At 53.9% G+C, this 26137-nt stretch overlaps 1 protein-coding gene across 4 annotated transcripts in view; it reads right to left on the reverse strand.

The window, feature by feature from the left end:
* Positions 1 to 26137, reverse strand: part of ZNF423 (zinc finger protein 423) — a 346122-nt gene that overhangs the window by 165958 nt on the left and 154027 nt on the right. The window contains exon 1 of one of the 4 annotated variants that reach the window (XM_025268625.3): positions 5691 to 7086. The exons of the other annotated variants lie outside the window; for them this stretch is intronic. The gene's annotated coding sequence lies outside the window, so the exon portion shown is untranslated. Of the gene's footprint in view, positions 1 to 5690; positions 7087 to 26137 lie in introns of those variants that run through there. 4 annotated transcript variants of the gene reach the window in all.

Consider the following 26137-nt stretch of genomic DNA (forward strand, 5'->3'; position numbering starts at 1 on the left):
AAACCATGGGACTTCCCTGATGGCCCAGTGGTTAAGACACCAAACTTCCGATGCAGGGGTTGCAGGTTTGACCCCTGGTCAGGGAACTAAGATCCCGCACGCTGCACGGCATGGCCAAAAAAAAATTTTTAGTAAAGTAGAAATTGCTTGAACCGTCTAGAATCGGGCTGCTAATCCCTCAAAGTATCTCAGGCATCCGTTGTGAGCCCCTGCTCTGGCCTACACTTTGGGCAGGGCTTGCAGGGCTTGGTGTGTCCCTTGCTCCCCTCCAGGCTCTGAGCTTGTTGGGAACACTGGAGCTATGTGCCCAGCACAGTGCCTGGCCAAAAGTGGGCAGGGGAGAAGAGGTGGGCTGGGCCGCACGGCAGGGGAAGAACCCGAGGATCCCCCCACGATGTGCCAGGGCCAGCAACACAGCCACTCTGCGGGCCCTACTCACCCTTTATACTCATCCAAAGCTACGACTCAGCAGAGAAAATTTCAATTTTCCCTGGATTTTCATGTTCCAGCCTCCAGAAAAATTGCCACTATGGGCTTTGTTGCCTAGCTGTCAGCCCTAGATACTAAGGCCGCCCCAGCCCCGCCTAGAGAGGGAGGAGATTAGAGCAGCTTAGCAGGCCTGGGGAAGGGGAAGGCGCAGAGGCAGAGGCAGCAGCAAGGGAGGCGGTCACCTGGCCCAGACCACAGTGACGTGGAGGAGCCCTACATGGCTGAGCTGGCATGACGGGATCCCCCCTGGAGCAGCTGTGGCCAGGGGCAGTCCCCTGATTTGACTTCCAAGTGACAACAAGGCAACTGATGTCCCAGGCATCACCACTGGGGCATGTCATCCCCTAGTCTCTCCTCGGCATCACTGACCCTTCCCTGGGCACCCTACCCCCGGCCCCCACCTTTGCTGTCTCAGCCTGAATGGCCTCCACCTCCTTACGCTGTAACCAGGTCCTCATCTTACCCTGCATTGTGACTGCTGTCCTAAAAAGACTTGAAAAATCATCATTAACTGTATTTACTGAGCACTTACTATATGCCAGGCTTTTTTTAATTTAATTATATTATTAGGCATAAATGTTTTGCATGTCTTAATCCTTTTAAGCCACTCGTAAACTGGCGACCCACTCCAGTACTCTTGCCTGGAAAATCCCATGGACGGAGGAGCCTGGTGGGCTGCAGTCCAGGGGGTCGCTAAGAGTCAGACACGACTGAGCGACTTCACTTTCACTTTTCACTTTCATGCATTGGAGAAGGAAATGGCAACCCACTCCAGTGTTCTTGCCTGGAGAATCCCAGGAACGGGGGAGCCTGGCGAGCTGCCATCTATGGGGTCGCACAGAGTCGGACACGACTGAAGCAACTTAGCAGCAGCAGCAGCAGCACTGTTACCAAAAACACATTTGACAGATAAGAAACCTGAGACTCACAGGCTGAAATAGACCTTTGGGGGCACCCAGCCACCACCCATTGTGCACACAGGGACACTGAGAACCCTGAGGTCTGAAGGAGGGACTTGCCCCAAGAATGAATCCAGCAGAGCCTGGAGGATGTGGCTGCCTGACTCACCGGAAGCCCCGCACGCCAACACACACACCTTAGAGGAGACTAAGAAAGCCAATGTAATGTAAAAGGGTAAGCCGAGAAAGTCCACCCACTGAAAGTGATGGATCATCCAGGAGCCTTGGCGCAATGTGCCACCCATGACATCCTGCCCACAGGGTGTCTGGGAAGAGGAGACACTGCCCCCAGTTCAGCATACCTGAGGGTGAGGGTGCTATGCCCACGGCCGGCTGGGGGCCACTGTCCCCAGCAGGGATGGCTACCATCTCATCTCAGTGCTGGGCACAAAGTAGGCCCTTGACAGTTGCTGAATCTTCCCTGAGTGAACGAGGGACAAATGAATGTTTCAGCCAGGTCATTCATCAGTGCTGGGTGCAGGGCTGTGAACGAGCTGTGTATTCCTTACGCCTCCATTCACATTCCATCTAAACAGCACTTCAGCTGTCCTTGTTCACCGTCTTCCAAGAATGTTATTCTTGGGTTATTCTGTAAGGGTCTCCCCACAGGTACTCTTGCCTTAGAACTGCCTAGAGACAACTCTGAGAAGCCCCAAATTTGTGGATCCCTGGGAGTCCCCACAAGATGCCTGCCAATACCTATATGCTGGATGATTGAATAAATGAGTGAATGAATGAAAGGGTACATTTCAGGTCTTGTCCTAGAGGAAGCAATTGGTAACTGGCATGAATGACTGAGTGGATGGAAGAATGCATGAAGGGATGGAAGGATGGAGGGACGGAATGCTGAAGCCCCGGGGCTTGGTCTAAAGAACGCCTTCCTATCCATGGCATGAATGAGAGAATGAATGGATGGATGGATGACAAAGCGAATCACAAAGAAGGTGCCAGGAGCCACTCAAGGAAGCCCCCATCTGATGGAGGCCCAGGGGTTGGCGGGTAGAGGCTGCAGCTGGCAGCTGAGGGGTTAATGAGCTTGACCACTTGCTTGGCCACCTGAGCCCAGAGGGTCACCCCGCAGAGCCTGTCCTGTGTCACCAGGTCCCAGGGGTGTTCACATATTGTGACAGAATGCAACTAGTTCAGTCTTCAGTGCAGCCTTCATTTGTCAGAGAGGAAGAAAGGACATGTAGGGTGGGAAAGAGGGTGGCAGGGACAGAGGCAGAGATCAGCGACCCAGCCTCAGTCCGAGCCCCTGAAAAAGCCACATTCAAACCAAGGCGACACTGGGAGTGGACAGGAGGGGAGAGTCGGAGGTGGGTGGGTACGGGCCTTCTATTTATTCAGACTAGAGCAGAACAAATGAATAGATTTAATAAAATAATGAGCAAAGAGTCCAAGCTCTTAAAGGTACAGCCTCAGCAGTGTGATCTGGGGTGGGCTGAAAGGTTTGTATTTTTGTCTGGTAAAACTAGGCAAGTGAGTATCTTTGCACACAGCACACCAGGGCTGAGAGAGAGAGAGAGAGAGAGAGAGAGAGTGTATGTGTGTCTCCAAAACTCACCTCAAATCTCCCTACTGACCACCCAGAAATGAGCATGCCCTCCCACGAGGCACACACAGCCAAGTGGCCCCCTTGTAAGTTTTTCTGGGAGGAAGTCAGGCCAGCCAAGCGCACACGGCTATCACACCTTCTTGGCCACCGCTGCCCTGCGTTTCTCCTTCCCCTGCCCAAACAGGAACTGATCACTTCCTGTTCATCTTAGGACACTCCTTGCATTCATTCATTCCTTCTCCGGATACTTACTGACATCTACTCCATCCGTGCCAGGCTGTCTCCAAGCGCGGGGGCAGCAAACACGCTGGCCAAGGGAGCCTGGTTCCAGGGGCCTCAGGAGCTTGTCCAGGACGGCTCTTGAGCCAGAGAGCTCGGTTCCCAGCCCGGCTCCACCCCTGACCAGCTGTGGTGACCTGGGATCTGTTACTGAACCTCTCTAAGCCCCACCAAGGGGGAAAGTAGACAGAGAACACCTTCTGCCTCCTCTGGCTGTGGTGAGGATTAAATCGGATAATCCAGGTTAAGCAACTCTGGCCCAGCGCCGGGCACACGGGAAATAATGCTCAGTGAATGTATCACTGTGTTGTTTCCAGATCGGAGGCAGCAAGAGCGGAGGCTGCTGGGCAGACCCCTGGTTAACCGCAGGGCTCCCCACCCACGGTGGGTCATACCGCCCACTCTTAGTTTACCCTTCCCATGAGCATTTTTTACAATTTTCCAAATCCTCATACGCCACCCCAGGGTAGGAGCCGCTAACCACGTGTGATAGAGACAGCAGACCCCGCTGTCCTACCCCTGAGCCCATCACAGAACCCAAACACAGAAGGGCCCTCAGGGGGATCCAGTTCACTCCCCACCGGCACTTCCATGCCCTCTGCCAGGTTTGGTTCCTTCCAGTGATGGGGAACTCATTCCCTTCTGAGCTTCCTTAGCAAAGAGAAATGATGTCACCACGAGCCCACAGAGAGGGCTTGCTGACCACCTCTTGGGGACAGGAACAACAGGATCCCCGACTCCCACCGTCCTCTGAGAGGAGACAGAATCGGTCCCCCGTCACGTGGCAGGCATTTTTAAAACAACATTGTAATTTACATGCATCTATTCCCTCAACAAATGTCACCAAGTGTCTACTCTGCAGCCCTGTTCCAGGCTCCGGGGACAGGGTAGCGAGCACAACAGTCTTCGCCTGCAGTGGAATAAGAGGAGGCTGACGATAAAGCAGTAAATCCAACTGTAGTAAGTCAGGCGGCACAACAAAGAAAATACGGAGCAGCGTAAGGACAGAGAATGCGGGAATGGGTGGGGTGCTGCTCCAGAGAGGCGACGACACGGTGACACTTGAGCACAGACCTGGAGCAAGCAAGGAAGCGCGCCAGGGGACGTGGAGGAAGCGCATTCCGGGAGGGGGCATTAGCACGTGCAACAGCCCTGAATCCTGACCGAGCTGCCTTGGGCACGTTCCAAACCTCCATCTTCCTGGATGCTAACACGAGGCTCACAGCGAAGGCACTTGTCTGCCTTCAGAGATCGCAGACCTAGCTATCCTTCCCACAGAGACCCACAGTCCAACTCGAGCACCGACTCACTGTGGGACCCGACGCTGGTCTCTCAACCTCTCTGGTCTTGGCGGCGGCAACAGCTAATCAGGGCTGAGCATCCACCCCTGAGGTCCTCCCCGGCCGGCCACTCGGTGCCACGCGCACCCACCATTCCCCTCTACCCACCGTGCCATCCTTACGCCCGCACCAGCAAAGCCACACAGGATTGGCACACCTGCCAAAACGGCTATTAACCCAGTAGCCAATAATAACACATTATCCTATCAATTTGCTTCCAAAATGCTGTGTAACTGCAGAACCTAAGTTTGCCATTTCGGTAGCTTGGTTACAACACAGAGAGAAATGCGCTGGTTCCTTCCCACGGAGAACAAGTGGCTGGCCACAAGAAACAGCCGCTTCGCTTACCACCGAGGCCCCCTCCCACCCCGCCCCACCGGCAGGCCCCATGCCAATCCATCGGAAATCACGGTCCGGTGATCCATAGTCAGAGGCTTGTCTCGGTGTCCTCTTGGCGAGTCTCCCAATGACGGAAGAGGAGACCGATGCCTGGGAGGTGACAGTTCAAGGCCACGCTGGCCTCGTGGGTGGCAAGGTCAGGCCCAGAAGGCGGCATGTGGCCACCTCCCAGCCGCCGGCCAGGAACTAGGGCAGGAAGTGGGGCAGAGGTGAGGCCCTGGGACGGGACGGGAGCCAAGGTGCCTAGTGGCCAGCAAGCGCTCCGGCCCAAAGGGCACGCAGACCAGCGGGGATGCCGGCCAGCCTCCTCAGCAGAGACGGGGAGCCCGGAGGCCACGGGACGGACACAGAGAAGGGCAGGGGGGAAGTGAGACCGGTGCCAGACCCGGAAATCAGGGTGCTCCCAAGAGGGCCACCCCCCACCCCCACACTGCAGGACCCGACGCAGATCTGATACCCCAGCCACCAGTGCCTCTGAGGCCCTCACTTTTCTCCCCCAGTCCAGGAAAAACAGCTCCCTTCTTTCTGGGTTAGATTCCACTCTGAGCGAATGTTCAGACATTCAACTTCCCAAGGAGCCAGGAGCCTCTAAGGGGACTCTTGGCGTTCCAGTGCAGACACCAGCCTGTTTTATCCATTCTCCCCCTCCAGCCCCGCCCCTCCACTTACCTCTCCCCCCTGCTCACCGGGACATCCCAGGATAAATTGTTTGATGCCCCCGCTCCGGGCACCCAGCGGCCAGGCAGGCGAGGGCTGGAAAAGCGCTTCCCACTGCCCCGCTGGTGACCTCAGCCCCAGGACTCATCCCCACCCTCGGCCTCAGCCGGGGAAAGGATGGGCCCAGCGTGGCTGCTCCCGCCGCCTTGGCGGGGAATCCAGCTAGTGGGGAGAGGAAGGGCCTCGGGGAGGGAGTGGGGGAGGAGACAGAGGAGGCCAAAGGCTGGGCCACTCGGCCAGATGCTGACCCAGTTGAGGGCCCCAGACCCCAGGGGCACCCGGGGAAGCTCTGACTCTCCCGCCAGACCTGGGATTCCTGCAGAGATGAGGGGCAGGGACAGTCCTGCTCAAGCGTTTGTCCCTGAGGCTGGGGTTAAAGGAGGAATGCAAGGCTGCCAGGACAGGGTGGGGGACAGCCCCTCAGAGGCCCTGGGTGGGGTGGGTGGGGTGCCGTCTGCGGAAAGGAGTGCTCAGCAAATGGAAACCAGGCCCCAGAAACTGGCCCAGCCACAGCGGCTGCAAGCTCCAGGGAAAACCCTGCTGCTCACGGAAAGGTGCCCCAACCCCAGAGAAAGATGTGTTAAAAAATGAAGAAGCAGGGAGGGGGGCCAGGAGTTGAGGCAAGAGTGGGGGTGGCCGTCGGCTGAGTCCACACAAGCCCCCCTTTTCCATGCTCCGAGCACCTCCAGGGCCGGCCCATTATCCTCCAAGGCCGGCTGGCCCGCAAGTGCTGTAAAAAGCCAGGTCACGGAGCAATTTTCCTCCCTTCGCCTCCCTCTGCGGCCTTTGGTCAGGTTTCCAGCAGAGCTGGGCCAGAGCTTCGTCCTGGCCCTGGAAATCAGCATCATGCTGGGATAGGCAAGCGTGGATTCCCACCACGCTCATTTTTCAAGATTCGGCCCTCAACACTGACTCCTCAGCCCTCATCAGTGAGAAAAGAGGTCACCGGAAGGGGGAGGGCCAGACACACAGCTCCAGATGACAATTTGAAATCGGTCGGACCCCAGGGTCCTGACATCAAGAACCGGGTGTGCAGTGAGATGCTGGAGAGGGTGTGAAGAAAAGGGAACCCTCCTACACTGTTGGTGGGAATGTAAGCGGGTACAGATATGATACAAAACAGCATGGACATTCCTCAAAAAACTAAGAATACAGTTACCATATGATCCGGCAATCTTACTCCTGGGCATATATCCAGAAAACAGCTCTGATTCAAGATGCATGCACCCCAATGTCCACAGCAGCACTATTCACGACAACCAAGACACAGAAACAGCCTGAATGTCCATCAACAGAGTGGATGAAGACGACGTGGCCCACGTATATGGTGGAGTATTACTCAGCCATACAAAAGAATGAAGTAATGACATTTGCCGCAACATAGATGGACTTGGAGGTTATCACACTAAGTGAAGCAAGTCAGAAAGAGTAAGACACATATCACTTATATGCAGAGTCTAAAACAAGCAATGAATGAACTTATTTACAAAACAGAAACAGACTCACAGAAACAAACTCACAGACATAAAGAACAGATTTGTGGTGGCTGAGGGGTCAGAGGGATGGATTGAGAGTTTGGGATTCCCAGATGCACACTACTATAGAGAGAATGGATAAGCGACAAGGTCCTGCTGCATAGCACAGGGAACTATATTCCATATCCTGTGATAAACCGTAATGGGAAAGAATATGAAAAAGAACATATATATACAACCAAATCACTTTTCTGTATACCAGAAACTAACACAACACGGGAAGTCAACTATATTTCAATAAAAAATAAATTTAAAAAAAGAGCTTGGTGTGTAGTGGCATTCAGTTAGTGCGGATCTCAGCTACCCATTCATCGATTCATCTCTTCAACAGATGTTGAGGATGTGTTTAGAACACTTTGGTGCTGGAGGTGTGAGGGGAGACAACGCAGGCATAGTTCCTGCCCTACGGAGTTCACAGCCTCCTCAAAGAGACAGACTTTCTCCATGTGCTGACATCTGCTATGACTGGAGAAGTCCCCGGGGGCGGTGGGAGAATGGGGACTAGGGTGCAACGAGCTTCCTAGAAAAAGCAACCTGTGCGTTGAGACCAGTAGGATGAGTAAGAATCAGCCAAGGAAAGGACGCAGGGAGGAGGACAGAGGTCCAGGCAGCAGCGCCAGCACGCGAGAAGGCCTAGCGGTGAGACTCAAGTCTTGGATCACTTCTACTAAACCTCAAGTTCCTCTCTCCCAGCCCTGGTGGGTGGCCCATCCCAGCAGCTCTGAACCCCCTCCCCACTTCCAGACCGGGGAGACCCCCACTGGCACCTCTGGCGGCTAAGCCCATATTCAAGGCCTTCTCTCCCAGCTGAAGTTCCTATTTGAAATGTTTTCACATGTTTATTTTTGAAGGGGGATGGGAAGAGAAAAGGGAGTCCTGAAGGTCTTTTACTTTTCAGAAAAAAAATTAATAAATAAATAGAGCCTCAAGAAAAGGGCATGGAAAGGTCTCTGCATCTGTAACCACTGAACAAATTAAAATTAGCTCATTTAATCAGCTCCTAATGGCCTGGCTGTCCCGAGTGGGCCCTGGAACACAGCAAACTTCACAGCAGAAACGCGCGGGCCAATGTCAGTTTATCCTACAACAAAGGGATTTTCTAAATAGCGCGATCAAAATGCAGCGAAGGTGGGGGAGAGCTGGGGAGACAGAACTCTGCCCCCCAGATCTTGGTGGGCCCCACCTCCCCACTTTGTCCCTTTGAATGGAATTGTTCTCTCGGCTTTTGTTCTAATTATCCAAACATATGTGTAACTATTCTACAAAGTGTGTTTTAGCCAGCAAAGGAGGTTAACACTTGCCCCCACCATACATTCCTGGGGCCCCCCCCAACATCTCCCTCTCCCCCATTACCTCCAGCCTCCCAGGCAGGCACAAACGCACATACAGACACACACACCTACACACACGGCAGTCACATACCCACACGGTTCTGCAAAAAGTCACACGTCACGTACAGTTCCATATACATAGTTCTATGTGTGCGGTTCTATGCATGCACAATTACGTGCACACAGTTACTCTACCACACACGCAGCCACAGCGCTCTCAGGTTCCTAACAGCTGGAGGTGGGGAGGCGCAGCTCACCAGACCCCCAGGGAGGGCCGCTGTGCACACACCTGAGGCCCAGGCTGGTAGCAAGGACTCTTATTTCCCTGGAGTGGTTTCTCCACGTAACCTGCCACCTGGGCTAAGTCATTAGGGCAACTGAGGAAGGGGAGCAAAAGGCCAGGGAAGAGGGGCCGGGGCCAAGGGGAAAAAGGGGGTGTCTGGTGCCAGGGCAAGCCTGGGCCAGCGGCCACTCCCAGACCTGGTGGGGAGGCTGGAACAAGGCTCCTCTGTCAATGCCAAGCTTATCTCCTAGCCGACTGACATGCAGCCCTGGAGCCCTGGGTGCTCAGCCCCATGGGTTATCAGTTAGTCTGGATTCAGCCCTGGCTCCACCATTCACTAGCTCTGAGCCTTCACTTCCTCCTCCATAAAACGGGAAGAAGCTCCACCCCAGGGAAACGCCATGCTGACTAAACTGGAGAGTGCAGCACAGTGCCCAGCACAGAACAAACTGCATCAACCTTTGGTGCCGCTTCCCTTATACCCAAGGGCCTGGTGACCCAGGAGGGGCTCAGACGGCGGGTTAGTGACACAACCAGAGGACAGCCAGTTGTCTCGTAGGTTTCACTGTCTTACCCAACCCCAATCCCTCGAGTGAAGGAGAGAGAATTTAAAAAGTAAATCCAAGACATTAAACAGGGTGTAGTGAGGAGGACACGGCAGCTCGCTCCAGTGTTCTTGCCTGGAGAACCCCATGGACAGAGAAGCCTGATGGGCTACAGCCCACGGGGTCACAAAGAGTTGGATCCGACTGAAGGGACTTAGCACGCATGCAAGGAGTAAATGACCAGGACGATGGGAGTCTGGGAAGGTTCTGACTTGAACAGCAGCAACCTGGGTCTGTGCCAACGTTATCCTCAAGTCACAGAAACAGAAACTGGGCTCTCTGTGGCAAGTGGCTTGCAAACAAGTCTGCCTGGATCAAGGCCGCCTCCCTGCCCCTTCCTGTGGCAACAGTTTCTGCAGAGTCTGCTCTCCAAACTGCAAAGTCCACCCAGAGGACCCATGGAGGAAACCGACACCTGAGGACCATCTCCAGTGAGCAGCTCTTGGGACAGGAGGATCAGGCCACTCAACCCACCCCAGACCCAGGAGGGCAGCCCTTCCCCACAGTGGCTCATGAAGGCCTCAATACCCCTGGACCTCCCGTGTCAAGGAGAGGTCAGGAACTGCCCTTGCCTATGTCACAGACTTGGAAACTGAGCCCCAGAAATAGTGCAGGTGGGAGACTCAAGCTGCCACAGCTCCCAGGTGACTCCCAATGGGAGCTGAGTCATCCTAGGCTGGGACTCCTACCCTCCTTCCTGGCCCAGCCCTCACCCAGGCAGCTCCTGAGACCTGTTCTATAGGACCCCCAAGGAGTGTTCAGAAAATGGACCTCGACGTGGGTCCAGCCAGCAGGTTCCACTGCGTTGGTAGTGGCTGTGACCAGTCCTATAGAAATCCCCATCTCCATCTGACTGGCAGAGCCCAGGCCCAGGAGACTCAGAACCACCTGAGGGAGCCTCAGCATGGGCAGCAAAACCTGGGAAACAAGCTCTGGTGTCACCAAGCCTACAGATCCCACATCCTGCAGGCTCCCCCAGCCCTGCCCCCATCAAGCCCCAGGCCACCCAGGAGACAAGAAGCATGGGCAGTAGAGGTCAAATGCATGGGCTTGGGTTGAAGCTTGGCCCTGTCACATGCGTGCTGTGTGACCTAGGGAAAGTGATCTCCCCTCTCTGAGCCACAAATCTCAACTGTAAAATGAAGACAGTGAAAAGGGATGCCTCCCTCCCAGACTTGATGATGGAAGGGGATGCTGTCTGGAAAGTGTCTAGCTCAGCGTCTGCCCCCAGGCCCAGTTGGTAGCCCTTAGTAAGTTCAGGGAGTGTGGTAGGGGGAGAAAAAAGCTCAGGGAATGTGGTAGGGGGGAAAAAAGGAGGGCCTCAAATCCGACTCATCTCCTCCATGGGCATCCACAGAGCCCTAGGCCATCACACACAATGGGCAGGATAAGGGGCACCCTTCCTCTTTCAGATTCAGCAGGACAGGTGTCCCCAAAGACTCAGGCTCACACTGCCCTCCAGGGTCCCTGAACCAAGCCCAGCAGGCAGCTAATGAGGCGGCCCAAAGAGTGCAGCCCAGCCAGACTGACGCAGGAGGGTGGACCCAGAGGCCCCTCAGAGAGCCCCGGGTTTCACTCTCTTACGAAAAGGACTCAGAAGAAAACCACAAGGGAAAAAAAAAGGGTTGGCAGTCTTGCCCCCACCTGCCGCCGTGTCACACCACACGCCACGGCCCGGCTGGTCTTGCCTCCTGCTTCTGGGCCATGTGGCCCCCCGCCCCCGCCCTGAGCCCCTGTTTCCACTCTCTGGGGCTCTGGTCACTCGCAGGGCTGCAGTGAGGGTCAGAGGAGAACGGAGTCCGTGTGCTGCTGCTGCTGCTGCTAAGTCGCTTCAGTCGTGTCTGACTCCGTGTGACCCCATAGCCGGCAGCCCACCAGGCTCCTCTGTCCACAGGATTCTCTAGGCAAGAACACTGGAGTGGGTTGCCATTTCCTTCTCCAGAACCCTGTGTGGATGCTCTGTAAACTGCCACCAGCGGGCCCACAGGTGGGATCACCGGCGAGGAGTGCGTGAGAGGCCAAGGGCAGGCACGACCTGCCCACCCCTCCTACACCTGGGCTGTGGCCACAGGAGAAGCTCTAGGACGGGGTGCTCCCTCCAGGGCCCCAAATGCAGGCAGCATGCAGTCACGGGCTGCTCAGCTGTCTGCCTCCATCCTGGCCAGCGCAGAGAGAAGCAGCCACCCAACATGGCACACGGCACACAGTAGGCAACTGGTCAGGGTTTTCCTAACATCTAACGCTCGGACAACCTGCTTCTGCAAAAGAGACCAGTGCAGATGCCCACAAGGGCTCCCTGCAAAGACAGAACACGGAATCTGCGCTCATCCACACTCAGACATCAGAGCCCACGGGCCACGCGGCCCAGGAAGGATGGGGTGGGGGTGTCTGCCCACTCACAGGCCGCCAGGGATGCTCCTCTCTGCCCAGCTCCCTCTCTGCCCAGCAGAGAGGCTCAGATGAAAGAAACCATCCAGCCAGGGGGACGAGACCCTGGGCCCTGAATTCCAGGCCTGTCTCACTCTGCCCGCCGTGCCGTCGGCGACAACGGCCCTCCTTTCTCTGAGACTCGGTTTCCCTGAGTGCTCCAGCTCCCCCTGCCTCAAAAGCCGTGAAACTCCGGTGACACAGCACACTGCCTCGCTCCCAGCCAAGTAGGCTACAATTAATCTGAAGCAGGAATTTTCCTAATTGCTGGGTTTTACAACCCAAACAGAAGAGATAAAGTACAGCTAGTTGACAACGCTGGCTTGAGGCAAGACAGTTAAAGCATCTTTTGTGTTTGGGAGGAGGGGGAGCTCTTTGAAACGCTGGTGTGGTGTGAATGGATTGCACCTGGAGGACCAAGCTGAGGCACTGCCCCATGAGAAAAATGTTCAATTCCCTTAGGGAGTCAGGCCAGAAACCCTGGAGGGGGGAAGGCAGGGGCAAGCATCTCAAAGGACCTCGTCTTATCAGGGAGTAAAAGAGAAATGTGTAAATAAAGGGAGGTTCACCTCCAATTTTCCTAATTGCCTTCCTTCACAGGCACATGCTGTTCCACACCCCGCAGCCCCTTCGGAAGGTGGTGTCAGAGCCAATAGGATTCCCACGACTAGGAAGGCCGAGCATCCTCATTAGCCACGCCGGGCCGCTTGGGGGGCACCGGAGAAATGGTGTCAGCAGGCACCAGGCAATGCCCCTCCAACAGGAGGATGGCTGCCCCCCAGGGGAGGCGGAGGACAATGTGTGAAGGGGTTCCTTCAGGCCCAGGATCTTTCAGGGAGCTACAGAACTGGCAGCAGCCACCTCCGAAACAGACACAAACCACGGGCAGGGAATCCAGCGGCCAGCCCCTGGAGCCAGCAAGAGCCAGCCCTTCCTGCGTGTCCCAAACACAAATCAACCTGCCACGGGGCATGCCACCTCCTACCCGAGTGCACCAGTCGTGCTGTGAGGGACAGAGGTCGGGCAGTGCTGTTCTGTTGATGAGGTTGAAGGACAGCTCTGCCCAGTGCTGACTGAGCAGGATTCTGTGAGTGAAGCCCCATATATCTTGCACGTGCTGGTCCACAATCCCCTACCCGAAACCCTCGAAGCCAGACGTGTTCCAGAATCCAGACCTCTTCAGGTTCTAGAAAAGTAACAGACTGTCTTTCCTTGGTATCTGGGAACACCTCAGAAGCAACTGAGCACACTGATATTTCTGCAGCAAAACATAATTCACCACCATAAATTAAACTCTATAATTTAATGGCTCACATCAGCCAGGTCAAATCTTGCTGCCAATTGAGAGGTTGTTGTTGTTGATGTTCCGTCGCTAAGTCGTGTCTGACTCTTTGTTACCCCATCTACACCAGGCTTCCCTGTCCTTCACTACCTCCAGGAGTTTGCTCAAACTCATGTCCATCGAGTCAGTGATGCCATCCAACATCTCATCCCCTATCGTCCCCTTCTCCTCCTGTTTTCAATCTTTCCCAGCATCAGCGACTTTTCCAATGAGTCAGCTCTTAGTATCAGGTGGCCAACATATTGGAGCTTCAGCTTCAGTATGAGTCCTTCCAATGAAGATTCAGGGTTGATTTTCTTTAGGATCGACTGGTTTGATCTCCTTGCTATCCAAGGGACTCTCAAGAGTCTTCTCCAGCACCACCATTCAAAAGCATCAATTCCTCAGTGTTTAGCCTTCTTTATGGTCCAACTCTAATATCCATACATGACTACTGGAAAAACCATAGCTTTGACTAGATGGACCAAAACTTCTGGTTTCAGGCTTTCTGGAATTCAGAATAGTGAATAAGGGATTCAGGACCTATACTATATAGTCCGGAATTCTCTGGGCCAGAATACTAGAGTAGGTAGCCATTCCCTTCTTTAGGGGATCTTCCCAACCCAGGGATTGAACCCAGGTCTCCAGCATTGCAGGCGGATTCTTTACCAGCTGTCTTTAATCTTCTTAGGGACACTATAGGGGAGAATCCGCTGCCATTCCTCCTTTCCAGAAGAGAAAAGTGAAGCATAGGGAAGTTAAGAGTAATTTCCCCACAGTGACAGCACGTAAGTAGGGGAGCCAGCCGCCTAGCCTGAGGGTCTGTGCTCTCCACCCCAGGAAGTCCTGACCAAAGTACTGAATCGCAGTTTAAAAGCTTCCTGAAAAAAAAAAAACACTCAAGCATATGTGAACGTCCCCAGTCGACCCCACTACGTGTGCGGTATTTGGGCTACCCCACCAGGAGGCACCCTACCTGGAGGCTACCGAGACCCTGAGGGCATCCCACACCTGCCAGGGTCCTTGCTGGAGCCCAGAAGCCCAAGGTAGGTTTCCACCAGCAGGTGAGACTCCCCACCCCGCCCTGGTGCCCAGGTAATTACTCCCACGTGACACATTCTGCACAGATCATTTTACCCACAGCAAACATGCTAAACACATCTCCTGTCTAGGAGAAATGGGTCACACGGTAATCCCATTTGACAGAGACCAGGGTTTCTGGGTCCAGAAGATCCCCTGGAGGAGGAAATGGCAACCCACTCCAGTGTTCTTGCCTGGAGAATCCCATGGACAGAGGAGCCTGGTGGGTTACAGTCCACGGTGTCAAAAAGAGTCGGACACGACTGAAGCAACTGAGCATAGAAAAGTACAAGGACTTCCAGCTGGATTCCCAGAGGGCAGAGACCCCATCTCTTCAAAAGATGTGCGAGCCCCACAACTCTCCAGGTAGAGCCCTGGTTGTCTCTGGCTTCTCTTCCTTGGCGATTTTTTTCAGCTGCTGGGAAAGATTGCTGTATAAGCAAAATCCTGATGCCCTATTACCAAATAATTACATGATAATTTCGTAGGCATTAAGACACTCCCACCGGCGCAAGCCGTGGTGTCCAGCCCGAACAGAAGCCGCCCCGGACAGCGAGTGCTTGTTAAAGAGAACTCCAGCGTTGAGAAAGACCCCCAGCTGCAGTGCTGGCCCGTTCTTTCTGTGCTCTGATTTCTAATTAAAAATTAAAGCAGGCACCTTTCTTCAGAAATCCAATTAGAGAGAAGCATCAAACTGATGGGCCAAAGCAAGCACATGTGTGCAAATACACATGGGGACACGCGTGTGTACTCGCACATGCACGTGCAGGCACCAACTCCTTCCTGCCTCAGCAGCAAATCCCAATCCAGTCTTCCGTTCAGTCAGCACGGATGGTGGTAGTGGTGGCGGTGTAGTCGCCAAGTCATGTCCAACTCTTGCGACCCCGTGGCTGTAGCTGCCTGGCTCCTCTGTCCATGGGATTCTCCAGGCATGAGGACTCACCAGTTTCTGGGCACAGCACGTGACCAAGAGGAAACAACCCCGAGCCCGTGCCTTCAGGAGCTTATTCTTTAAAGGAGACTGAGGAAAGGGCACGAGACAAGGCAGACCACAGCGGACCATAAAAAGGGTGTCGTTAGGCGGAAGTCAGGTCTGGCTGGCCGATCACGGACGCCACCATGGGGCAGACCAGACCTCACACTGGGTCTTAATTTATGGGGGAAAAATAAAAAGCCAAGGGGCAGGTAGACAGAACATTCTGGGCAGAGGAAATAACAAGGGCAAGAAAGACAGCTGGCACGAGAATGGAAGTTATTCCAATAGATGGATGGATAGTTAGAGACATAGATAAAAGGTAGATGTCAATATTACCTACTACATGCACTTTTATCTTATGTAAATTGAGCTATGGATTCAGCAAAAGGACAGAAATAGCCTGTGATTCCATGTTATCTGAGAGCAGGCACCCAGGAAGGGTCAAGTTGAACGTAACTTTGCTCTTCCATCCATCAGCCTATGTCCCATCAGCCTCTCCTACCACGGGCGCCTCAATCAGAGTGCCCACAGGACTTTCAGTGTGTATACAACCAGTGCACAGAGTGCTCTTGGCTGGGTTGTTGCTGTTTAAGTAGCTCAGTCGTGTCTGACTCCTTCCTGACCCTATGGATTGCAGCCCACCAGGCTCCTCTGTCCATGAGATTCTCCAGGCAAGAATACTGGAGTGGGTTGCCATGCCCTCCTCCAGGGGATCTTCCCGACCCAGGGGTCCAACCTGTGTTTCCTGCTTGGCAGGCAGATTCTTTACCGCTGAGTCACCAGGGAAGCCCACCTGGGTGGGTAGCAGCCCAATTTATGTCTCCAACATGCGTCAGTGGTCCTGCCATGTGTATATGACTTGCTGCCGAAGTGCAGACAGAGCACTGCTCCACTTTACAAGTAAGGACAGCAAGGTTCGGAGAGCTGATGCCACTCTGCTGCAATCACAGAGGGGCAGAGCCTACGTCTGACCCCAGGCAGTGTGGCCCCAGAGTCCAACCTCGGGACCACTAGACAGAGAGCAACATGAATAAAGTGGTATTTCAACAGATTCATCAGTCAACAGCCCGTGAGTGGGATGGGGCAAAGAGAAAGCAGAGACCAGACACCCAGGGAAGCCAACGCAACAGCCCAGCCTGGAGGTGCTAAGGGGTAGACTCTAAGAATGAGGCCTCAGAACAGACCGATGGCAAAGACAGGGGTATCTAGGGGTGGCGGGAGGTCTAGCATCTAAGTGAAGAGATTTTCTTCAATAAACTACAATCTCTGAGCTACTGGTGACCAAGTTTTCTTAGGAAGGAATCGCCCCAGTCCTTCCCCACCAGTCACCACCAGCCCTTCCCCACTTCTCTCTTGATGGGAGAAAACACTACCATCCCAAGAAATCCTGAGAATATCCTTCCCCCCACCCACATGGACAGGATGGTGGATAGACAGCTTAGAACTGCTCAAGGCAGAGGGGGAGGCGCATACACCTGTGGTGTGAGCATTCATCTTCCCCTGAAATGATGCCCTGCACTTCCTCATGCCAACATTACAGGACTGTGGGAAGAGTGCTAGAAGCAAGAGTCAACCTTTCCAGCGGATCTACTAACATGCTGTGTGACCCTGGAGACATCACTCAACCTCTCTGAGCCTCGGTTGCCTTTATCTACTGAGTCACACACACAATAAACATGCACACATGTCCCATTATGTTCCAGGTGCTGGGTTGGGAGTTGAGACAGGACAGTCTGTCCTACACGACTCATGGGGCCAAAGCCCGCCCTGGATACAATGCCAGGAGTTGCATGTCCCCACCCATGTGCTGGAATGACTGCCCTGGTCATCTGTGATTAGGTGGGGGTGGGGAGGAGCCTTGGGAATTCTAGAAAGTTCAGCCACTCCCAGAATCCCCTATCTGCTGAGCCCACGCCCAGCACCAGGGGCAGCCTGCCGCCCTACCACTCCATGGCTCCATCAGCCGGGACCGGTCACGTAGGAGCTCGGGAGCCTGGCTGCCACGGCCTCCGCCACCACGGCTGCCACCGCCCCGCCCCCTCCTGCCAGCTGCCTTTGCGCCTGCTGCCGCCGCTGCTCATTTCCAGGCAAATGTTCTAGTTAATTAAAACACACCCAAGTGCTCACACGCATATGAAGCCAAGCTACAAAATCTGCTCTACCCAACTGCAGCTTCTTTTCTCCAGCCTGGGATCCACACCGGCAAGGGAGGTTTCCAAAGCTGCTGTTATTGGCACCAAGGTTTCGCCTGTACAGTCCCACTGGGCACACAGGCTTATATACAAGGCATGTGCAGGCGCACATGTGTCCACGCACACACACACATTCATTCTTGCTCCTTACACGCATGTATGCAGGGTGTGACACACATATACCTATGTACACAGGTGTGCACATGCTCACACATACATGCACACACCCACAGGGCTCCCTCCTCCAGGAAGTCTTCTCCAGCTACACTGACCCTCCAACTCATAACATCAGCCACAATTAATACATGAACACTCAGAGCAGGAGGGGATGCATGAACTGATAGATGACTCAACTGATCCTCGTTGCCTCCAGCCCCATTTGGGTGCTCGCTGGATCAGTAGAATAGACCGAATTCCCCAGGGAAAGAGGATCCAGGAGGGTATAATCTCTTGCACTTTCACCTACGCTGTGGAGCTCTGCCAGGCACTAACCAGGACCCATGGACACACGTATGAGTACACCTGTGATGTGTACGGCCCATGTCACCAGAAAACTCACCTTCCCAGATCTGGACATCCAAACCAACCAGGAGCTGGTGAGAGAGAGATCTGACCTCAAGGCCAGGAGATGGAAAGCAGCTCCCTTCAATGGTTGAACTCCAAGAAAGGCAGCAGAGTGTCTGGTGGTCCATGGGACTTCCTAGCATTCTGGGCCTAACATGGGTCCACAGCCATCAGAAGGCAGGTGACTCTACCTGATAAAACAGCCAGGATGAAACAGCTAGCTATCTGCCCCAGCACACATTTCTAGCATACTCCAAGTCCACCAAGATCACCTTGCTGGTAAGAACCAGGAACAATCACATTCTTGATGAGGGTTTGACAGTCATGCAAGAATTCAGTCACTTAGAGCCCTGGATGAGGCCTGGCAAGGATTTCTGTTCAAGGAGAAGGGGGCAGCTGTGTTGGGTACCTCAAACTGCATCACATGGACAACAGGTCATCTAATTCATGCCATGGGACTGGCAAAGCTCTCTGCAGAGAGTACAGACATAGCTTTTGAAAGGGTATTTGGAAAGGAGTGAAGACAGTAGCCCAGCAGACATCTCAGTCACCCACTCAAACTATGGTCCCAGACCAACAGCTCAGCATTGCCTGGGAGTTTATGAGTAGGGCAGCATTCCAGGCCCCATCTAGACCTGCTGAATCAGAACCTGCATTTTACAACATTCCATGAAATTAAAAGATGCTTGCTCCTTGAAAGAAAAGCTATGACAAACCTAGACAGCATATTAAAAAGCGGAGACATCACTTTGCCAACAAAGGTTCATCTAGTTGAAGCTATCGTTTCTCCAGTAGTCATGTGGGGATGTGAGAGTTGGACCATAAGGAAGGCTATGTGTGTGTGCTTAGTTGCTCCATCATGTTTGACTCTTTGAGACACCATGGACTGTAGCCCATGAGGCTCCTCTGTCCGTGGGGATTCTCCAGGCAAGAATACTGAAGCAGGTTGCCATGCCCTCCTCCGGGGGATCTTCCCAACCCAGAGATCAAACCCAGGTCTGCTTCACTGCAGGCTGAGCACCAAAGAATTGATGGTTTCGAACTGTGGTGCTGGAGAAGACTCTTGAGAGTCCCTTGGACTGCAAGGAGATAAAACCAGTCAATCCTAAAGGAAATCAACCCTGACTATTCATTGGAAGGACTGATGCTGAAGCTGAGGCTCCAATACTTTGGCCACCTGATGTGAAGAGCCAACTCACTGGAAAAGACCCTGATGCTGGCAAACACTGAGGGCAGGAGGAGAAGGGATGAGATGGTTGGATGGCATCATCAACTCAATAGACATGAGTTTGAGCAAACTCCAGGAGATAGTGAGGTACACGGAAGCCTGATATGCTGCAGACTATGAGGTTGTAAAGGGTTAGACATGATTGAGCACCTGAACAAAAACAACAATTAGTAATTGTGATTATCTAAAAGCGAAATGAAAATATAGTTCTTTCTTTAAATTTATGTGTTCAAACAGCTATTAAGTTCTCAGGACATAAGTACTTGTTATTTGCACCTGACTCTTTGAACAAAGGGAACTATTAAGTAATTCTTTTGGCTTAGAGGTACCCTGAAAAAAAAATCACAGACGCTAAGGTATTATGATCCAAGAAAGCTGGGAACCTCTGAACTCTGTATAGGGTGTGGTCTGGGTGACAGGGACACAACAGGGAAGAAGGCAAAGTCCTGCCCTTTTAGGACTGACAGTCTGGTGGGAGAGATGGACAGTAAGGGGGCAGGTAATCAAATCATCCTATAAGATGTTAGGAATCAGTAATGAACAAAAAAGTAAAGCAGAGTGAAGTAACGTGCATAAGCCCTGCTCTCCAGCTCTGTCCTCTCCCTGTCATCATGTCCCCATGCCAGACACCTTTCCTCTCTCTCCTCTCATGCCTACACAGCTCGTCACCAAGTCCTGTCCATCCTGCATTCAGCCGGGTCTCAAATCTACCCACCAGCCTCCCCAGTTTGCTCCCATCACTTGAGTCCAAGCCACTGTGGCTGGCTGGTTGTTCAGTTGTTGCTTGGTTGGTTTGGACCACCTCATTGACCCCTAACAGGATTCCCCGTGTCTAGTCCAATCCAGATACAGATCTTTGCAGAGCACAGGTCCACTCACATTGCTGCCCTGCTTAAAATCCCCTTGAGACCTTCCCATTGCTCCAAGCAACTCACAACTTCTCCAGCCTTGGAATCAGATTGGACCTGCCATCCTCATTTGTTTTCCCACATTGCTTTTCACACAGAACCTGCTATTTATCCACAGCAACCACCAAAAGCCCAGCTTTGCAAAGATGTGAAGTCATCAACAGGAATACAGAGCAATCTAATGTTGAAATGGTGGACAACCTCAAGCTAGTAGCTCATATCATGTGCAGTAGATGCTGAGTACTGCTGTGTTCCCCTTGAAAATTTAAAATATACCACAGAGCTCTGACAGATTAGCTCTGCCTTGGCCCACAAGTTGGGGAGATCAATTTGCTGAATGAATGGATGGATGAATAAATGAACAAGGAGCATTAGGAGAATCTGAGACACAAAATTGAATCCTCACTCCATACGAATGTTCACAGATCCCTGTGAATACTGGTTGAAGGATGCCATCCCCAGCTGCTTTAGAGCCCACTGGGTCTCCCTCTGGGTCTCAAATCTGCCCAGTAATATTCAGGTAAAGAACCATCAGTATACAGGTCAGGAGCCATCAATATGCAGGTCTGGAGCCATCTTCATTTGTAAAAGCACAAACTTTAAGCCAGACAAGTGCCAGTGTCTGTCAAGGCTAGTGGAGAGAAATAATTTTCTAAGAAATGTTCATGTGCCTCAGCTCCAAGGAACCAAGGAACCCCAGAGTTGGGACAACAGGCCTATCCAGTAAGAAGACCAAAAGGCTTCCCAGATTTTGAGAGTCAGGGGTTCAGGCCTCAGGACAGCAACACAGAAAAACCACATGGGGGACTCAGTACAAGCGGGAAGGGAAGCAAGCGATGAAGGGTGGGTTTGGGGAAACGGCCAAAGCACAAAAGGCCTTCTTTGTCTTAAGCATCGGCAGCAGCTGCGCTGGTTTGGGGAAAATGAAACCCACCAGCATCCAGACTAAGCTGCTTCCAAGTTTGAGTGGGAAAAGAGACATGGTTCTCTTTCGGCACCTTCTTTCCCCCTGGGCAGCAAAGCTTTGGTTCCTGGATGCTTTTGAGGGTGGGGAGAGAAGAGAAAAACTCATGTGTGTATTAACACTGTCAAGATCACGTCAGCGACAGGCTTCCTAAAGCAAACGGTGCAGATTTACAAACCTTGGCGTTGGAAGGACTGACGGACAGGGAGATTAAATGGCAGAGTGTGTGCAGCAAAGCAGAGGCTAATGAGACCTCAGACCAGATTGTTTCACCACAAATGTCAGGGACTTCAAAGTGACGGCTCCCGGCCCATTGTGCAGTGAGAGAAGCCCACGGGCACATCCAACCCCGAGGCCTCTGCCACCACCCGCAAGCGCCTGCTTGCCGCTCCTGGAGGCTGTGAGGGTTGTGAGCTGGGCTTCCAGCCTCCACACCGCCTCATCTTCCAATATTAGAATTCTTTCCAGGACTTCCCTGGTAGTCCAGTGGTTAAGACTCCGCGCTCCCAATGCAGGGGATCCAGGTTCGCTCCCTGGTCAGGGAACTAAATCCCACTCACAGCAACTAAAGGGTTCACATGTCCAGCTAAAGACTCTACATGCCACAACTAAGACCCCAGGGCAGTCAAATAAACAAACATTAAAAGAAAGAATTCTTTCCACGCCCTACCCAGCACCTCCTCGGCACGCTCCATCTCTGCTCATGGCTGTCTCCTCCCTTCCTCCCCAGCCCCCTCCATCCCCCTCCTGTTTCTCAAGGTAGGGACCCCCTTGTCCCCCATCTCCGCTTCCTCTTCCCTGTCTGCTTGCTCTCATCCTATCCTCTCTTCCTCACCCTCAGAGGGTCTGTCCCGCCTCCCCTGCCTGCTTCCCCCTCATTCCCTCCTCCTGAGCCTCTTTCTCTCCATCCCCCCTTTCCATCCCACTCCTCAGGCCCCTCTCTCCACCAGGGAGAAAGGAGCCAGGGAACGGGCGGAGCTGCTGGGGCTTGAAGGAGCTCACGGGGCTGGCCGAGCACATCCCACCCCACCTGCTCGGGGGAAGAAGGGTGAACCCATGCACAGAAGGCCCAGCCACGGGGAAGAGCCCTTGGGCTGCCAGAGCCTCCCAGGCCATACGTGCCAAGCCAGGGTCTGGAGCAATCGCAAGGCCTGAGGACCCCCCCCGCCCCTCCCTCTGGAGAACTGCCCCGGCCTGGGGTCCCAGGAGGGGCCTCGCATCTGGCCGGAACAGAACCTCTGACAGATGGGATGTCGCCGAGCACGGCAGGAGGGCCTGAGAGATGGGAGGAGAGAGCCAAGCTTGTGGAGGAGCTGAGCTGCCCAAAGCCGCAGGGGTCAGTCTTGGAAACCGGGAACCCAAGGGAGGGTGGCAAGGTTCAAATCTTAACTCCATCACCTCCTCCTGGCTGTGTGATCTTGGACAAATGAGAATTTCTCTGGGCCTTAGTTTCCTCATCTGGAAAATGGGCATGAGGTCCCAATACCCACCTCACAGGGCTGTGGTGATGATGAAAGGGGATGTGGCCTGTTGTAATCACTGATGATTACAGCTGAGCCCCGTGTTGGTGCCTCTGAGAAGGACTTCAGCACAGTGGCCATCTAGGAAATGAACCCCCCCAGGACCCCCACCCGACTCTGAGCTCCCCCTCTCACCCAGGAAAGGGAGGGTCATAGCTGAGAAGCATCGTACCCAGCAGTTTGTCCACCTGCTTCTGACACTCCAGGCTACAAAGCTTTAGTCCCCAGAGGACCAGAGCATCGCCCTGGCCATCCATCTGTATTCTTCTCCAATTATAACCCTGTGGACGGGAGCAGAGGCGTGCCTGGCGCCTGCCACTCACTTTGCCCTCTGACCTCTCGCTCAGTAGTACCTACTGAGCTCTCTCGTGTGCCACCCCTGGGCAGTGAGTGCTGGCCGTGGCCGAGAAGGCCCCGCGTGGAGCTGACCATGTCATTCGGGACACAAGACAATGTGAGAAAATTACACCAAGTGTAAAACCTGTTTCACTTATTTCACACTTATTTTAAAGATGGGATGAGAGCCACAAGGAAGAACTTCGCATAAGTAGTATATTCTTATACTTAATACTCATTCTTCACATGAGGACATTCCTTCTTTGTAGCCGCAAATTTTGACATGTCAGTGGTGCGTGAAATGGACCTCACCTTTAGACAGGTGAACTGATACCCAAGGGATGAAGGGCCATGTTCACTCACAGCCACCCAGTGGCAACCCAGGGCTAGAACTCAGTTCTCCTGACCCCACATTCAGAATTCTTTCCTCTCTGCCCAGGCACAAAGACAAGGGTCTGCAGAGGGAGACCAGACCAGGGTCCACAAAGAAGAGAGGCCTCCTGGGAAATTCCAGTGTGCCAGGCACGACGTCAGCACTTTCTCCACACCTCGGGCTGGGCCCTCACATGGTCCTTAGGAGCACATGCTATATGGACCACGGACTCTGGAGGCTGGTCAGGCCATGAACTCACTGCGCAAAGAAGCAGAATGTGTTAGAGTCCCTCTGGTTCTAATCCTGCAAACACACGTGTGCATGAATACGGACCCAGAGAACGGATGTAAACAGGGAGATAAGAGTGTTTTGGAAAAAATATCCTTGTTACCCAAATTCTACTAACTACTGTCTCTGCCTCATCTATTGAGTTCTCAGGTTGTCAAACTACAATAACAGGGCCAGACCTATCAGGGATATTTAGATTCTCCAGTCACCATGGGGAAGATCAAGGGGACATTTCTAAACTATTATGAGGAAGTTCATGCCATTAATTAGCCCACAGGTTGGATGGTGAGAGAACAGGGCATAAATGAAAACACCCCAGGCTGTGAGGAAAACCATCTGATATAGTGGTGCATACGCCTCCCCGTCACCAGCTCAGACCTGGCCACGGCTCTTTTGGAAAGCCTGCTTTCAGGATGAGGATGAAGAAAGGGGAAGCTGAGTCCTCCAAAGTGCTGGTCAGGGGGTGAATGGTCCCGTGACATTAGGGTCCTCGACCCCAAGGAGCAAATCTAGGGGAGCCACTGCAGATTGACAGCAGAAATCCAGCTCATGAGGACTATGGAGCCCCCTTGGGAGCTCTGTCTTCCCAGAATTCCCGGCTATTCGAAAGTCCTTCCCAACCTGAGCCTCCTCAAGGCCCCTCCACGCAGGCTAGGCAGGAAGCACTCCCACCCCCCCCCCCCCAGCTGCAAGCGGGAGCTACCGAGGACTGGGGTCATAAATGAGCAGGCCCTGTCATGCAGGGGAGTCTGAGGGCTGGCCGCCAGGCTGTGCACACACCAGGCAAAGCAGATCTGCATGCAGCCTGGACGGCAGGAGGAAACAGACAGCCCTCCCGCGTCAGCCGAAAAGGCAGAGGCACACACGCCATTCCCACAGCTGCTGGCTGTCCCCTGTCTCAGAGGCCTAGCCAGGCGGGCCAAGAGGATTTGCAAGGGAACAACCACACTGGACAGGCCGCCTCCATCTGGGCAGGACGCAAGCCCCAGGGCTGGCAGGGGGCCTCCGGAAGGCAGCAAAGAGGGAGCCCAGGGCAAAATCTTCAAGGGCCAGGCAGCACCCAACCCCAACATGTGTTAACTGCTTTGGAGTCTCACGAACATGTCCCCTCATCACAGGCGACGTGTGTGACAGGACTGGGTGGGCCTAGCTGGGGTTGGCTCAGGGGACGCCCTGTTCTCTCGCAGGGCGGGGTTTTGGGGTCGAGAGGCCGACAGGCTGGGGCTCCTCGCACTCAAGCCCCACTGTCCCCACCAGCTTTGCCCAGGCCCCTGCCCAGCCCAGTGCTGTCAAAACAGGGGAAGGATCTGGTCTTCCTCCAGGCCTCCGCACTCTCTGCTCACCCCGGTGCCCAAGCCAGAAACCATGGATCACCCTGGACCCCACACTCCCTGGCTGCCATAGCTTAATCCATTTCCTGGTCCTGTCAATTTCACCGTCTAGGACACCCCCTTCTCTCCACTCCCACCATCTGCACCATCACCTCGGCTTCCCCAACCAGCCCACACCCACCCCCCTCAGAGCAATTCAGAGAGTGAAGCTGACGATGCCAAGACCCCCTGCCCCAGCTCCACCTTGGCCCATGAGGCCCCATAGGGCCTGATCCCCACAGTCCACTCCCATGCTCACCACGCTCCCAAGACCGCCTGATGACAGTCCACCAGCTCGCCAAACATCCCCTCCCTCCAGGACTTTGAACCTTCTCTCTGGACTGTATCTCCTGTTATTCCTATTCCTCACTCCACCCTCATTTTCAGCATCGATTATTGGGAAAAGCTTTTGCTTCTCTCTCATGCCTCCCACTCTTCCTTCTGGATGTGTATGGGCCCCTAATGATATATGTAGTCACGTGGGGACTTGTCAATTGTCCTGCTCCCCACGAGGGACACCCACCACTTGGCACAGAGCCTGGCACACAGGAGGCACCCAGTGAATACCTTGCGAAGCATTCAGTGTGTGAAAACCCTGCTACTGGAGCCTGGAGTAGACAGGCAGGAAGGCCAGCCTCGGACCCTCCCAGGAATGAACCGTCAGCACCAGCCAAAGTATGAGGCGGTTCTCGTAGGAACCTGTCCCCCTGCTGGCAGGGTGGGCCCACACCCTCATGAACGCTAGGCACCCAGTGGAGTGACACTTGGCCTCAGATATCACGTGCAGAACTCTCCCAGCCCCGAAGAACTCATCGCCAGGAAGGCCCCTACATCCTCCTGGAAGCTGGGTGCTCTCGGGCCACTGCCCTTCCCAGTCTGCCCTGGACTCTCCAGCCTGACCTGCTGGCCCCCACCTTGCTCTGGCAGCCTGGGGACCAGCCACCCTCTCACTCCTTCCAAGCACAGGCCTTCCCCAGCTCCCAGCCTTTGCCAGCACTGTCCTCTGACCAAGAAAGCCTTCTTCCTCTCATCTCTTCTGAGAGACTTCCCATCAAGACCTGACTTTCCGGCTTCTCGTGGAAATCTGGAAGCATGGGC

The sequence above is a fragment of the Bubalus bubalis genome, chromosome 18 (genome assembly GCF_019923935.1).
Source record: "Bubalus bubalis isolate 160015118507 breed Murrah chromosome 18, NDDB_SH_1, whole genome shotgun sequence".
NCBI lineage: Eukaryota > Metazoa > Chordata > Mammalia > Artiodactyla > Bovidae > Bubalus > Bubalus bubalis.